This window comes from Canis lupus, chromosome 20 (assembly GCF_048164855.1).
Source record: "Canis lupus baileyi chromosome 20, mCanLup2.hap1, whole genome shotgun sequence".
Taxonomy (NCBI): domain Eukaryota; kingdom Metazoa; phylum Chordata; class Mammalia; order Carnivora; family Canidae; genus Canis; species Canis lupus.
Genome location: NC_132857.1, coordinates 53,627,914 through 53,641,893, shown reverse-complemented (window position 1 = coordinate 53,641,893; position 13,980 = coordinate 53,627,914). Strand labels below are relative to the sequence as shown.

At 36.9% G+C, this 13,980-nt stretch overlaps 1 long non-coding RNA gene across 3 annotated transcripts in view; it reads left to right on the top strand.

Moving 5' to 3' along the window:
• Positions 1 to 13,980, top strand: part of LOC140612132 (uncharacterized) — a 119,894-nt gene that overhangs the window by 45,633 nt on the left and 60,281 nt on the right. The window lies entirely within an intron of this gene.

Here is a 13,980-nt window from a genome sequence, read left to right as displayed (position 1 = left end):
GATACATTCCCCCCAAAATAATATTACATATTTTCTACTGAAATATAAAAGTCAGTGAACACAGGTGTGATAAAATGCACCTAATCTAATGCCTTAATGAGGGTAAGGATAGTGTAAATTCAACCTAACATGAGTTAAACAGAAAGAGGAAGAAGTTATCTGGGGTTCTGTTCTCTGCAAGTTATTAAACTATGAGTCTCTTTGATATTATTTTATATATATCTCATAATAATCTTGTGAAGTATATATTATTGCCATGTTTTTTTAAGAGAAGATAAATGAGGGCAGCCCAGATGGCTCAGCGGTTTAGCACCACCGTCAGCCCAGGGTGTGATCCCGGAGACCCAGGATCGAGTCCTGCATCAGGCTCCCTGCATGGAGCCTGCTTCTCCCTCTGCCTGTGTCTCTGCCTCTCTCTCTCTGTCTCTCATTAATAAATAAATAAAATCTTAAAAAAAAAAAGAGAAGATAAATGAGTGTAAGGGTATTTAATACATGGTATAGAAGCTAACTGTGCTTAGTCTACTCCATAATTGATTCTAGAGAGCCTAATTTTTGACTGCTTAGTACATGTGGGCCTCTTTCAACATACATATGGCTTTTGAAATTATCTTTAATCAAATAGTTTCTTAAACCCACTAAGCCTTATTTTCCTCATGTACAGTGGTAAGGGGTTAACCAGATGAATTACATGATTTTTTTAACTCGGAAATTCTGAAAGTACATTGTAGTTTGAATCAAACCAAATGGATATAAGTTAGTGGTCTCTCAGGTCATGTTTTTTGCTTCCTTTATTTCAGTAGACATTTGTATTACACCAATCATTGAACACATTCAAATCAAGGACATTCAGAGTTCTTTGGTGTTCTCCTTGAGGATTATGGAGAATAAAGCAGAAAGTTTCCATGCCTGTTCCAAAAACAGGCGCCAAATGCTATTTGTATGAAGCTTGTTATTCATTGAGACTAATTTCACAGGTGTATGCAACAGATCATCTAGCTGAATGCAAGCAGACTTTAGTGGGAAAGACTTGATTCAAATCAAATTACCATGTGTGAAGGAACTGGACTTTCCTCTGTGATTGCCTTATAAAATCCTTTCCCAGTCACGTGACTATGTTTCAGTTCTGTAAGAAATGGCCTTATCATGTGTGGCATCCACATTTTGGCTCAAGTTAGTTCTATTTTGGTGTCTTTTTCATTGCAAAGCCGATGTTTCTGCAAGAGCCAGTGGTCAAGTTGACTGGTTCAATTATGTTCTCATGTGTGTATAGATATTATGTGTGTTGCATGCATACAGACAGATATGAAGCAAGAGAATATGTCGGGCAATGGGCAGAGGAACAAGCAGCAAGTAATAACATTATTTCTTAGAACAGGAACCAGGTAATATTGGCCTAAGGCATTAAGAATTTGTTATATTCAGATTCTTGGTAATGTGTGGGTTCACCTTAATTCCTAACTCCACTTCTCTTAAATTGATTTTAATCACCGTGAACGTTCAGGTACTTTAGTTTATCATCTTATGTCAATGCTATTCATCTTGTGTGTATAGTGCTGTGCTTTGTCACTTGGCCATTATACTACCCATTACTTTCCTTGAATATATTCTTTTCTAAAATAATGAGTCAGTGTCAAGAAATCTTGTGGCAAGATCTTGATATATTTTTAACTGGAGGACTCCTTTAAAAAATGAGTCAATGATGAAGGATTGTCTTGTAGTGAAGGGAAAAAGAAGTAGAAAGGTAATGAATCTGGACTTTGACATGTCATATATCTTATGCAGGGACACCCAAGAATTGTTGGAGAATGTTGGAAATATTCCAGGATTTGTCATGGCAGGATGGTAGCCAGGTTGATGATGATGCATTGTCATTTTACTTTTGGAAAATCCTATGAGGCTCGCTATGGAGTCTGGCAATAGCAATTACAATTACTGTACTTCATTTTATTCACTTGGGCAAAATAATGTCATTCCACTTAAAACATACAAAATTACAAACTAATAATAAAGCTCTCTTAATGGCCCTTAGAGCGAGGAGTTAACCTTGATGATAAAGTGATGTAAGGCTTAATAAACCTTGTTTCTGGCCAACTCTCAGGGAGAATGAATTCTGTGTGGAATCAATAATAACTGACTGCTGCCTGGCACTAGTTGAATGTGAGGATGGAGCACAGCGCTCACCACAACTAAGGCATTTGCCCAGGCTTTCTCCACCTGCCCTCACAGTGCTTCCCTTTTGCTTTTCTTATCATCAGATGACTCTCTTCTGTGATGTGATACTCAAGTGCTTTGGCGTGCATTTGACTGTGGCTCCCCAACAAGGAATAGTCTTACTAATGGAATCAAATTAAGCACAATTAGATGTTTCAGGCATTTATGTGCTGAATAACAATAAACCTTGGATAAATATTTTAAACAGCCAATAGCAAACTTTGTAGTGAACCAGGTAAATACACTGGAGTGGAATTCAAAGATCTTTTATAAAACAAAGTTGTTGAACGACTCCACTTAGAGTTGTCCCTTAAAAAATTCACAAAGCCCGGATGTTAGTAGAATGCTATATAGACCAGGAAATTCATATTGCAGAATTTTGAAGAAAGGGTATCAGGACAAAGTTCCTGTGTAAGAAGACACTTGCCCGACTAAATTCACTACTTTCTCAGTCTTGTGGTCTCAAGAAAGAAAACTTTTGTAAGAGCCCTGGGATACACTAGAACTGAGGTCTTGGAATTAAGTAAAAGCCTTGAGAGTATCATTCACAAAATATGAAGCTGTATTCATATGCAATAAAATGTATAGGTATCTACCAGTTTATTCTCTGTACCATTCAGAAAGTAGCTCTTTAGAAAGTTATTTAAGTGAGTATAAATTAACACAGGGGTAATTAGCTGCATGTTACAAATGAATAATTGCTGGAACGCATGGATAGCACAGTGGTTAAGCGTCTGCCTTCACCCCGGGGCATGATCCTTGAGACCTGGGATTGAGTCCCACATCGGACTCCCTGCATGGAGCCTGCTTCTCCCTCTGCCTGTGTCTCTGCTTCTCTCTCTCTCTCTCTCTCTCTCTCTGTATGTCTCTCGTGAATAACTAAATAAAACCTTTAAAAAAATGAATAATTGCCTCCTACTGTAGTATTTGAGGCAGATGACATTCTTAAAGTAGTTTAACAGGGATGCATTCCCAGGGCCAGTGCTGGCTAGCATCTCCCCTTTGCAAGCTGATGCATGGACACTATCATTGCTTGTCTGGTTTGACCAGTTTGATACATATTTCATTTTCATATTAGTTTTTATATAAATAGTAACAGAAGTACATTTCTTATATAAATAATGGCCCTGGTTAGAATGCAATGAAACCTAAAAGCCAGTTTGTATGCTGAGAATTTAAAGGTATTTCTAGGACTTGCAGGCATAGATTGAGGGTCTCTGGAGAGGGGCTTTATGCTTAGAGTTCCAGGCTGAATTCCAGGGATATGAATAAACCCCAAGGTAGTTTTGTGGATTGTGGGAATAGAAGGGCCATGTTATCCATTTCCTATATAGAACATTGGGACAGTAGGGAAGGGAATTTTTTCCATTACCTGTTAGATGCAGAAGAATACAACATTTTCAGGATGTCATAAAGAGTATGAGTAAGCTGGCGAGGGCCCTAGAAGATATTGGAATGGACCATGTAATTAGACGCCACTTGAAACTGTGTCCCTGACAGCAACCAGTGTGGAAAGGCTGGGAAGCTGAGAGAAGTTTATAACTCAGCGAGGCTATCATGGACAGAAACCAACCTCTTACTGAGTTTTACTCTCAAGGTCATGGTCAATTTCAGCCTGCATAGCTAAGTCATCCAGCCCATGAAAAAGGAAGGGGAAAGGGAGACATCTTAATTGGCTGAGTTTAAAATTGAAATGGCTGAAAAATATACTAGCATGATCAGGCTTATCTAATGTTAACTAGATTGATTTTTTTTTGCCACTAGTCAGAAGAGAGTCTCAAAGTAAAGATGAAGTTAATTTAAAAAAAAAAAAAATCAAGCTAAATTTTGCCAATCAGAATTTGCGGTTTGAAAATACACATCTGCTTTTTGTTTGCATGTATGTATAAATGGTTGTGGGGTTTATACTGGGATTTAAGGCATTTAGAACATTATAAAAAAGATGGGTTGTTGAGGTTTTTTGAGAGATAGAGAATTTGTGTAGCTATAATTCAAATTTATAAAACAACTGTTCACAAATATTTCAATATTATTGGTTTAATGACAACAGATACTCTGTCTTGATACAATTTTATGATGAGATTTGTAATCTAGAATTAATGTTATTGACTTTGCTGTTAGGTTTCTTTAAAAATTCTGTTTATTAAGTGTGTAATGTTTTAATGATAGCATGTGGAGAAGAGGAATTGGGACATTCCTGACCAAATTTTGAGCTATAGTGGCCTCAAGATAGCTTTAACTTCTTTATTTCTCTTATACAGCAATTTATACTAATTACAACAATTCATTTTAGCTAACACATGTGGAAACATAAAAATGTGGAACCATACATAATGAAATTGAAAGTGATCATAAAATTTTAAAATAAATTTTAATATGAGTGGTTCCATGCAGCTGCATATTTAGACTTTTCTTTTTCCTATTTAGTTCCCCAAATATTTCATTAGTGTTTGTTATTTCATGATCAGTATAAATGCCATAGCCCAAACAATTTTGAGCAATAAGTAAAACAGGAGAAATTCATTATCATATAAACTTCTTAGAAATAATATTGAGTTTCAAATCATTGGAAAGAGTAATAACCAAATTAGATGCTATCAAACTTTACTAATACAGTCTATATGTTTCTCCATTCTATTACTTGAATACTTGAGCAATTAGATGCCACCAGCAATGTTAGATTTGATTAGGGGTTTTGGCTTACTGCTTAATAAGCTTAGCTATGAATATCAGCTTACTATCTTTTAGATCTAGAATAAAAATCAGAGTATTACAAATGAGTTGGATTCCCTTTTTTTCCAAAAAAAAATGTCAGCAGTCACAGGACAGTTAAAGTAGTAATAGTAGCGGAAATTAACAAATTTGCATATAGAAGAGGTGGGGGTGGGATGAATGGAGCAAATAGAGTAGAAAATACATGACTGAAGGTATAGGAATCTGAAAAAAAAATGTTTGTATAGCGTATTTCCTATCATTCATTATGCCTAGCATATCTACTGTGAAGAGGAAAAAGCTTTAGATGGCTGGAGACTAAGTATACAAGACCATATTATGGAGAACCTTCCATTTCCATGCATTGACTCAGGACGTTAACTGGTCATTTCTAAAGGACATTTCACAGAGCCATGGCATTACCTTAATCATTGTGACTGCCATTTTCTTAAGGAAGAAAGATAAAGAAAGGAAATTCGGTTCGATTATGAGGCTTGAAGGGGATATTAATCATTAATAATAGCCAATGAGGAAAATGGGAAAGTGTAACCAATAATCAGGACAAGTATTTTAGGGTGGCACTGATGTTTAAGATCATGTGTTAGAACTTTGTTATGTTGCCCATAGACAGTTTTATTCCACTGTGCTAAGCAGCCATGGTAGGGAAACAGAAATATGAAAAAGGAAAAGTGATTAGAGGTGTTATGATATAGAATTATAGGATAAAGTTAAGAACAGAAGATATCTTGTTATAGTCAAATAAACAAACAAACAAAAAACAACTCCTCATATCTCAATATGTTAGACCAATAGTGATGGATTTCTTGCTCTCATGACTAATGCAGTTTGAGTGATGTTACAGGTTGAATTGTGTCCCCCAAAAGGTATGTTGAAGATCTGACCCCTAGGACCTAAGAATGTAGCCTTATTTTGAAATAAGTTCTTCACAGATGTAGTCAAATTAAGATGAAGACACTAGAGTGGGCCCTAATGTAGTTTAACCAGTCTCCTTATAAAATGGTGAAATGTGGGCTCGAATCCAGACACATGCAGAGAAGCAAAGATAATATGAAGAGACACAGAGAGAATAAGCTATTTCCAAGCCAACCCTGGAGCTACCAGAAGCTAGGAGAAAGATGTGGAACAGATCCTTCCATAGAGCCTTCAGAGAGAGCACAGACCTATTGACACCTTGATTACAGAATTCTGGCCTCCAGAACCGTCAGACAATATATTTCTACTGTTAAAGTCGCTTAGTTTAAAGTACTTTGTAATGGCAGCCGTAGGACACTAATATAGGTGGATTTCCACTTTTTTTTTTGTAATTTTACCATCAGAAAGATGCCTCCAAACTAGCCTTAACAGAGAGAAGCATGGACGTTGCACACTGTTTCTTATCTGCTTTGGTGAGAAGTGGCATAAATAACTTTCATTCATAGTCCAATGCCTAGAAATAGATGGATGGTCTCAAATTTAGTTTACAAACAGCCTCTTCTTTGCAACTGCTGTTGAAGTAGATGTATCTGGCCCATGTTTTTAAGAGAGAGTGAGTGAGAGCAGGGTGGGGAGGGGCAAAGGGAGAGGGAGAGAATCTTAAGCAGACTTTTCCTTTGGCACAGAGCCCAATGTGGGGCTCAGTCTCACGACCCTGAGATCATAACCTGAGCTCAAACCAGGAGTTGGACACTTCACTGCCTGAGTCACCCAGGCACCCCAATGTATCTGGCCTTACTCTTATTTCAGTGTCTGCCTCTTAATAGTGGGAAAATTGTTCCTATCTTAATCATTAATTTTTAGATAAGAGTAATTCTGCTGTTAAATAAGAGGAATCTTATCTAGTTGATATGAAGCACCTGACATAGAGATTATTTTCAATAAGCCATTGTTATTAAGAATTAAAGGATTTTTGTAGAATGAGTTCTGCCGGAGGATACAAGGACTGAGACTGTTAGCATCCTAGTGATACTACTTTCTAAAAGTTTGAAGATATTTTGAATTATTTTAGGTATTACTTATTATCAAAACTATGGTGGACTTGGATAAGAATTCAGCAGTTTGAGGAACACCACCCTATTCAGTCTATCCCTTTATTCTCACTCATTTTACTATTAATACATGAATTGGTGTATATTATATATGATAACTTGTTAAGAATTAGACTTTTCACTTTACATTTTTATCACTCACTAAGGAAAACTAGAAAAAAATTAAGTATATAGGAGACCATGTAGGCAAATAACCAATATTTTGTCCTGGATAAAAGTCATTTTATTTGACATCCTTTTTATATTTGTCTTCTTAAATTAAAGCAAAATTAAATATAAATGCTGATCAGGAATATTTTGTTATATTGGAAATAAAAGATAAAGAAATTCTGAGATTCTATATATTTATCCTTAAAGGAAATTTTAGAAATTTATGTTTCTAGTTAACTTTGTATTTGAAACAAAACCATTATATAATTTTATATGGTAACAAAAAGCAGAAAATGTTTCACAGTCTCTGTCCATTTACCTTACAAACATAAAATTCATGTATTTAAATAATTTGACGTAAATGGATGGTGCCAGCAAGTAGCTACGATGAGCAACATTTGGTCTTTTTTATTTTTATCTTATTCTTGATGATTCCTGTCTTTTTTTTTTAATTTTATTTTATTTCAATTTGCCAACATATAGTATAACACCCAGGGCTCACCTCACTATGTGCGCTCATAAAGAAGATGTATATATACACAATGGAATATTACTCAGCCATCAGAAAAGATGAACACGCACCATTTGCTTCGACATGGATGGAACTGGAGGGTATTATGCTGAAGGAAATAAGTCAGTTGGAGAAAGACAATGATCATATGGTTTCACTCATATGTGGAGTATAGGAAATAGTGAAAGAGTCTATAAGGGAAAGGAGGGAAACTGAGTGGGGAAGAATTAGAGAGGAAGACAAATCGATGATTCCTGTCTTAATAAAACTTCCACATAATAAGTTGAGTAGTGTGGCTTATACTGATGAACTCAGATAGATAGTGGCATTATTAGTAAGGAAAGCACAGGAAAAAAGGATTCCATTTGCAAAGTATTTTAATCTTGCAAAGGATTCTAAGACTAAGGGAAAACAGTGCAAATGCAAAAGAGAGCTGAGAAGACAGAAAATCATATGAAAATGTGCATGATTTTGCTGTCAAAAAGTACAGTCAAAACAATAACGTGAATAATTACAATTATCTGTTAGGACTACAGAAGTGTGATTTTTGTTGATGTCATTAAATCAAGGGATAATTCCAACTTCTGTACAGAAAGTTCATAGGAAATACATTTTTGCCACCCAGAAAGTATGAAAATTATAGAGAATAATAATGGCAATGACAATGATTAAAGTCAAAGACCTATTAAAGAATAAAGCAAATGAATATTTGATATTACAGAGTGATGAATATAACTTCAGAAAGTCATTGATTCTGTGCCAACACTATACATTTATCATGGGGTGGCAAAAGAAGAACAGGGTCAGGTATGACAAACTATGGCCGAAGTCCTCTGTAGATTGTTCTTTAATACATGCTGACTATCGTGGAGTTTTCCCTGTCATGAGAGTCCTCGGGAATCTCCTACTAATGCAATAAACAGTCTGTTTTTGCAGATTTGATGGTTTGGGGGTCTCTACCCCCTGTGATAACATTCTGTCTTGCTGCTCACTCCTCCTCTCCGTATCAGACACACACCTGGAGTACAAGACAAGCGAATTCATTATTCATGAGGTTGCAGTTTGACTATTTCCTACACGCCTGGGATTTTGCCCCAAAAGTAGATTAATAGCAAGCCACTATACACACTACTTCTTAAAACCCTTATCATGATACTCCAACACAGGCAAGCATTTCAGACTGAGCAGATGTATCAGAGAAAGGTAAAGCAGGTCAGTATGACCAGGTGAAGACTGGAATATTGTACCGTTAAGTGATCTGGGAAAGCAGCACGTAGTAGTGATCAGAATCCTGAAATGTCATGCTAGTTTTGTTTTGTTTGTGAAAACTAGAAATTTGACAAGCCTAATTAGAGAATGGTAATTATTTTCTTTTTCTTTTTCATGTATTTTCAACTCTATGACAGAAAGAAAACATTATTTTCTAATTGGCCTGTCAAAGATTTAAAGCATTATTTAATACTCAACGTTGGACCGACTGCCCACTTCCTTTCACATCACTGTCTTCTCCCTGGCGTTTCCAGTTTCTCTTAACGTGTACAAACATTGGTGAAAGAGTAACATTAATAGCTATTATTTAGGGACGCCTGGGTGGCTCAGTGGTTGAGCATCTGCGTTGGACTCAGGGCATGATCTTTGGTCTGGGGATCGAGTCCCACATAAGGCTCCCTGCATGGGGCCTACTTCTCCCTCTGCCCATGTCTCTGCCTGTCTGTGTTTCTCTCATGAATAAATAAGTAAAATATTAAAAAAAAAGCTGTTATTTAATTGAGTAATATTGTATGCTAGACATTGACCTAAGTCCTCTATGTCTGTTAAATTATTGGTCTTCTCAACAACCTTATGGGGGTAGGCACTGTTCCTAACTGAGGCAGAGAAACTGAGGCAGAGAAAGGGTAGGTGACTTTCCCTGGACGACATGCATTTAGAGCACTTTATGCCGTGATGCGGACTTAGACAGCGTGGCTTCAGAGTTGTCCTCTCGACGTCTGCCTTCTACTGGTCTGCAGTAGAATTCCCTCCTGCTGTGTCTGTCTTGGGCTCCTTCACAGCTAACAAGTAACACAGAGAGAAGAAACCTTACTGAGTCGGTACCTCCCCCATTTTACATTCATCAGAATCACCTAGAGACTTGTTAAAACATCTTCCCGAGCCCCCCTCCTCTGTGCTGGGGCCTTCAGGGTTGCATTCTAACAAGTGTCCAGGCGGTGCTGGTGCTGCTGGGCTATAGGCTACCCTTGGAGTTTCGCTACGTTAGATGACATTTCATTAAGCCGTAAGCTCTTCCCTATTTACATCCCAGCTGTGTATCTTTGAGACCCTCAGAACGTGGCTCTTTTTCTAACCTGTTCCTAAGCTAATAAGGACATAAAAGCTGCACCCCATATTGGAATCAGAAGTTTGTTCACTTCGACGCAGCATTGATACTTATAGTTTTCTTAGCCGTGGAGAAGTTGTTCCTGTGAATAGATGGCAGCAAGAGAGATTTAGGTTAGTGTTTAGCAGGAATTCTCAAAGATATTTTCTCATCTCATAAGAACAAAATATTAGAGGGATTAAATTATTTCAGTTTTGATCCAAGGTGTTGACCCTTCTAATTAGTTATGAACATTTTTTTAGGTCAAGAAGAAACTTTATCTTGAATCAATTGTGGCTGAAATCATCTCTTTTCTTTCTGATCTGTGTATTTCATCACATAAAAACTTCCAGCCATTAGCTAGTAACAGAAGCCTAAATGAGAAGATAGCAGAATAGCGCTTTCAGAGGAATTAAACCTGTGTTAACATTGTCATTTTTCCTCTGTAGCATTTTTGCTCATGGCATTGACTTTGCTAAAATATTTCCTGAAGGAATAAAGTTAGTAATGCATCCAAGAAAAGTCTTTTTTTTTTTTCTTTCTTTCTGTCTCACTCCACTCAGGACTAAATAATTTTCCCCCCTTTGGAAAAAGACATTTTCATATGTCACGTTTCAGTTCCAGCTCAATAAACAACCATTTATTTACAATTTTAAAACAATCTTCAGCCTAGTCAGGTAAGAATTATTTCAAAAGAATAAAAACATTTTCATTTCCCATCACTGCCAAAAAAGAAAAGAACATGAGTTATGAGTCTTGCTATGTTGTCTTAAGTTGATTACTATGGAATGATTAAAAAACTAGCTGTGCTGTCAGTGCAGAGGAGTACATTATAAGTGTAATAACAGCTTAGGGATACAATCCATCAATGCCGCACTTGGAAGAAGAAAAAAAGTTGATCTATTTCTTTGGTCATCATTTTCAGCATATTAGATGACAAATAATTGTACATTCATCAATAACAATAGATTAAAGTTGAAATGATTTATTGCTATTACACTGCTGTTATGATGGAGCACCGGGTCAGTCAAGCATCAGCGGGGTCTGTATTTAATTTTCATGGGTCTCTTAGCAGAAATAATAGACAGAGAGTAAACCACCTGAAACAAGGTAGATCAAAGTTGTTGACAAGTGATTTGTAGGTTGGTTCTTCATGAGTGGTGGAAGAGAGGCGGTAGGACCTCCTCGGCGGGCTTGTTGAACCACTAAATCAAGCGAACCTTACGGAGCTCAGGCTAATGTTCAGCCAGGCAGCACATGGGAATATGAAGGCTACACAAGTATAAACTTCATTCAATGTTACCCAACGGTGATGGAATGCAGTACGTGTTACTGGGACGAAGCCAGGCAATTTAAATAATCTGCAAATCTCAGGTAGGCTAATGAGAATCTGCCTCTTAGGAAGTAGTCTAATTGTCTTTACATCCACTGACTGTCAAGAAGTTGGTGTGATCATGGAGAATTACATAACATGTTCACCTTAACGTATTTATTATGTTTTCTTAAGCAAGGTGAGAGTTGCTTCTATTCAGTGTATTCAGACATTTAAATTCCAATTCAACAAGAATTTACGAAGCAGCACATTGGCTAGGTTTAATCAAAGTGTCTGTATCAGAATCACCTGGGATTCTTGCAGAAACAAGTTACTGGACTCTATCCAGCCACACCTAAGGAGAATTTCTGGGATAAAGGCTAAAAATGCGCATTTATATAAAGTTTCCTGGGTGATTCTGTTGGAATCTAAACGTTTAGAATGAATGTGTTAGGGGGGCACCTGGGTGGCTCAGTCGATTAAGTGCCTGCCTTCATCTCAGGTCATGATCCCAGGGTCCTGGGATCGAGCCCCTTGTGGGGCTCTCTGCTCAGCGGGGAGTCTGCTTCTCCCTCTGCCCCTCCCTCTCCCCAGCTCGTCCTCTCTCTCTCTCTCTCTCTCTCTCTCCTCTTAAATAAATAAAATATTAAAAAAAGAATGAATGTATTAGGACCACATATTGTGAACAAGCAATAATTAACTATATTGTCTCAGTGGGTTTCAGGAAAGCCTACCCATTGTGGGGTTTGGGCATACCCAGAGACAAGTAAATATAGCTCATAAGAATTCAACTATGCATGGATCTTCATTATCCTTACCTTAGGTTTTTAAATGCTTTTTTTTTTTTTTTTTTTTTTTACATTTTAAAGGCCTTATTTGGATTTGTCATGTGAAACATTGTGACAAAATCCCTTATTTGCTAGTTTATGAAATAATTTTGTGCATCACGTCATCCAATATGCATCTTTATTGATTTATTTTATGTTTACTAATCTGTGTTTTTTAATTTATTGTCCATTTTCTGCTTTTGCATAATCTTCAGTACAATTCTTAGTGGCTATAATAGGTTTAGCAAAAGCTGTTACACAGCATAATTAATTAAAATAAAATGTTTGATGATGTTGAATTTTGAACTGTCTGTGCTTAAGTAGTTTCTCCTATTATTTAAAAAAATAGACATCAGTTTGGGAATTCAAGAATAAGTGATTTTTTTCCTATCCAAAAGTGATAGAAAAATTGTCATTCTGAGAACTTACATTCTGAGATGTGTATTCAGTAGAGATTTGTTAATAAAAGTTAGGAGGAAGACATATTTATAAGGTACCTTTCATCTAATTCATAAGTAAAAGATCTTGGATTGTGCCAAACCAAACGAAAAGTGTCAAAATAATCTTTTATAATTAATCATAGAGAAATGACCAGTTCAGAATGGAAGGAAATAAACTAATAAATCAATGCTTAGTTTATTGCTGCTGAAGTAGACATCAGGATACAGTGTTACCAACACCCACTACTAGATTGGCAGAGAATTTCCATTTTATGGGCAACAGTGGTGATTGGCGATATCTACCCAGAGCCCCATGTTTAGAAGTTGCCCCAAGCATAGACCAGAGAGTAGTAGCTTATTTGCCAAATGAAGTAAAAAGGGAAGGGGAGAAAGTTAATAGTGGTTAAGTTAATGTGAAGTTATTGCTGAGCAGTTGGGGCTCACTCCCGCTGGAGACCCCTTAAAACATCGTGTAGAATATGACCCAGGGGCAATGAGTCTCGATATTAACACCAACTTTCATTACACGATGAGTGAGGGTTGCTCCTGACGTGCCCCTGGGACTTTAAACACTTGGCTCTTCTGGCCCACCCCGTACTCTGGCCAGACAAGCTCCATAGAGAGAAATAGGTACTTGAGGTCAGAAAGCCTTAGGTAAGTACTGGGCCTGCCAGAGAAGTGCAAACTGACCTCTGAGGTGGGCCAGGGAGATTTGGGCTGGGCACTGAGAGTATCTGCTTAAAAAACATTCTCAGGTTAAATCTGGACTGAACAGATGAGAATATATTCACAGATGTCCTAGATGTCTCTGCTGGCATTTGCCATCCTTTAACTTATTATAACCCCCTCCCCCATGATTGCATTTCATGGAAACTGAAGCTGATCATATTTTTCTGTGGTATATATATGTTCCCTCTGTATGGATGATTGACATGGAAATAACTGTAGGAGTGCCACATACATACCCATAGTGTCCATAGTTAGCAGTAGCCTTAGGGACATAGAAATGACTTTCATATTAGAAGAATTAAGACCAACAACGTTCCTATTGTTTATGATGCTGTTTGGGTGGTGAAGGCTGAGTTCTCAGATTTAATTTGGTAAACATAGTTTTGTGTGGGGTGGTTGTCACCATACTGCAAATATTTGAAAGCATGTCATTACATTTCCTAATTTAAGGCTTTAAAAAAAAAGACATATTTAGTAGTCGTAGCTGTGAAGGCAACAATGTCTAACATGAAATCTGTCTACTGATGTTTGTAATTTGTAAAGGTATCCCTGTACAGAGCAGTGTGCTAACAATCACTGATAGTATTAATTATTCCTTTCAGTTTAAGAAGAAAATGAGAAGTGCTTAATAATCAATTTCAAGTTTATTAGGAGCTAGCTTCCATTGGATGTGAGAGGCAGTTT